Genomic DNA, 2,871 nt, shown 5'->3' with positions numbered 1-2,871 from the left:
ATCCCCTCATCCAGGCTGGCCAGGCACCCAAGCGGGACCCCCACCCTGATCCGGGACACCCTTCAGGGCAAACCAGCCGGCCCCCACCTGTGCCCCAGGCCTCTATCCTATATAGTAAAAGGGTAATATGCAAACTGACCCTAACAGCAGAAAGACTGGGAATGACTGGTCACTATGACACACACTGACCACCAGGGGGCACATGCTCAATGCAGGAGCTGCCCCCTGGTGGTTAGTGTGTTCCCACATGGGGGAGCCCTGCTTAGCCACAAGCCGGGCTGATGGCTGCCAGTATAGTGGTGGTGTTGGGAGCCTCGCCTGCCTCCTCAACAGCACTAAGGATGTCTGACTGCAGCTTAGGTCTGCTCCCCGCTGGCAAGTGGGCATCCCCGGAGGGCTGCCGGGCTGCCAGAGGGATGTCTGATTGCCATCTTAGGCACAATCCCCCGGGGAGCAGGCCTAAGCCAGCAAGTGGTCACCCCCGAGGGGTCCCAGACTGCAGAGAGGGCACAGGCTGGGCTGAGGGACCCCTTACCCCCAGTGCACAAATTTTTGTGCACCGGGCCTCTAGTTGTATAAGTAAATGGGATATGAAAAACTTTAATGTTTATCTTCACTAGACAATAGAGTCACAAAGGGCAAGAACCACATCTGTTTTTCATCACTGTAGACCAGAACTCAGCATAATGAGTAGCACATAGCAAGTATCCTGTAATTACTTGCTTTTGATGCTTAGCACTATTATTAAAGGATCTGCCAACTTTTAAGTTTGATTAAGACAGTTTTTCAGATACACATCTTATTAGAGAGAAATAAGCCTAAGTAGATTTGATTTCAAATTCTCACTGCTTCATTCAAACTCTGTAAAAGGAGGAAAGCAGCACGTTGACCAAACTGTAGAAATTTTAAAAAGGAAAATACTTAGATCACTGAACATTTTAGAAGGGTGCTCACATCAAGTCATAATGATATATTAGTCTTGAATTTTGTTTGGTGGCAAATAGATATGTCGAAGTTCAGAACTTTATTGAAATTATAACCTATTCTGATAGTCAGCTAACATCCTAAAATAAGAGGGAATTGTCCCCTGTAAAGTTTTAAACTGGAAAGATAATGGGCTAGATAACCTTTATAATCCTCCCCCCAAACAAAAGATTCTATGATTTTATGAAAACAACAGAGGCCCAGTACACAAATTCATGCACGGATGGGGTCTGGCCGGCCCGCCCCTATTGGGCAGGGGGTGGGGCTGTACTGGGGCGGGGCCAGCCGGGGGAAGGGGCCACAGGCAGTTGGCAGGCCAGCCCCGCCCCCTGGCCGAACTCACAGTCAAGGGGACAATTTGCATATTAGCCTTTTATTATATAGGACGGCCAGCCATCTTTTCCCCAGGGACTCAAAGACACTGTGTTACAAATTCAAATAATTTTTGATATATGCATATTGCAATCATATATCACTTAAATCCCCAACAATAAACCAAGTTAAAATCAATAGCCAAATGAATAATATTGTATATAGAATGATCTGTTGGTTGCAACAGATCAAATCCATATACACACTATAAACCCCAAAGGGCATACATATTGCTTCAGTGTAACAGAAATTCACTGTAAATTACACTTCCAATCTACAAAGCTTATCATAGGCTCTCTGAATCTAACACTATGTAGCAAATGCTCTGTAAACATCTAGGAAACTTTTTCCTTCAATGGGCTGTACATTGACAGGAAAAATGGAAAAAAGCTGCTCTACATGAAACACTTCTTAAAACAATATTCAGTATAGAAATGAAATAAAATATAGACATACAGATTGTATATCTATCTGCTACCAAAAGCTATTCTAAGGGCAGTGTTACACTGTTCCATTTGATCCTTGAGGTAGCTTTCTACTACTCTAAATTTTATAGGCATGAATATTGATCTGAAGCAAGGTTTAGGGTCACAAGAGTGTTGGAATGATCATTTAAAGTAAAATCTCCTAATTTCAAATCTACTTTCTACTGCATATGTTCTCCATTTCTTAAGGTAATAAAACATGAGACTGACCATTTGTAATGTTTTATCCACATTTATTGTTAAACTTTGAGACAATTTGCTCTAGATTTTCTTTTACCAAGTTCTTTAAACAGTGAAAGTGTGATTTCACTATGAAGGTAAAAGCCAAGTAAGGATAGTGAGCATAACAACTAATGTAAACAAACAATCTCAGTTCAAATTAGAAGAATGGTTTCCATTGGGATGAGCATTTACCCTAGAGGAGTAAATAACAACCCACCAGGGGACAAGATATAACATTAATATTTTTATTTAAAGGAGTTTTCAAAAACCTCATCCCTTTAATATTTTTCTGTGTTTGCTTATACAGTGGGGCCTTGACTTACGAGTTTAACTTGTTCTGTGACGGAGCTCGTAACTCAAATTACTCGTATGTCAAATGAATTTTCACCATTACAATGAATTGAAATGCCATTAATCCGTTCTGGACACCCAAAGAACACTGCAATTGTTTTGTTAAATGTTTTTAAATAAGAAAAATGTATTTAAAAATAACGAATATTGTATAAAAACACAATACTGAACAATAGAATGTAGTGCAATAAACCTGTTTTATTAAGTTTAATGTACAGCATTTACCTTGGAGATCAAACGACTTAAAGATGCTGTTGGAGGAGAAAGGCTGAAATGAATAACTGAGTAACTGAATCTTATTTGCTGATTTTTGCCCTTTTTGCCACGCTTTCATCACTTTCATCTACAGTTTTCGATAAAAACCTGTCCAATGAGATCTGTTTCATCCTCCCTTTCAGAATATTTCTGAAATGAGTTAGGCAAGTGTCATTAAATAGCTCCATTGAACGCCCAGTTG

At 40.5% G+C, this 2,871-nt stretch overlaps 1 protein-coding gene across 1 annotated transcript in view; it reads right to left on the bottom strand.

Annotated features, from left to right (window-relative positions):
- The window catches only part of RLF (rearranged L-myc fusion), a 67,391-nt gene that overhangs the window by 63,919 nt on the left and 601 nt on the right, over positions 1-2,871 (bottom strand).

Source organism: Myotis davidii, unplaced genomic scaffold, assembly GCF_000327345.1.
Source record: "Myotis davidii unplaced genomic scaffold, ASM32734v1 scaffold1815, whole genome shotgun sequence".
Lineage (NCBI taxonomy): Eukaryota > Metazoa > Chordata > Mammalia > Chiroptera > Vespertilionidae > Myotis > Myotis davidii.
This window is presented reverse-complemented; position numbering and strand designations above follow the sequence as displayed.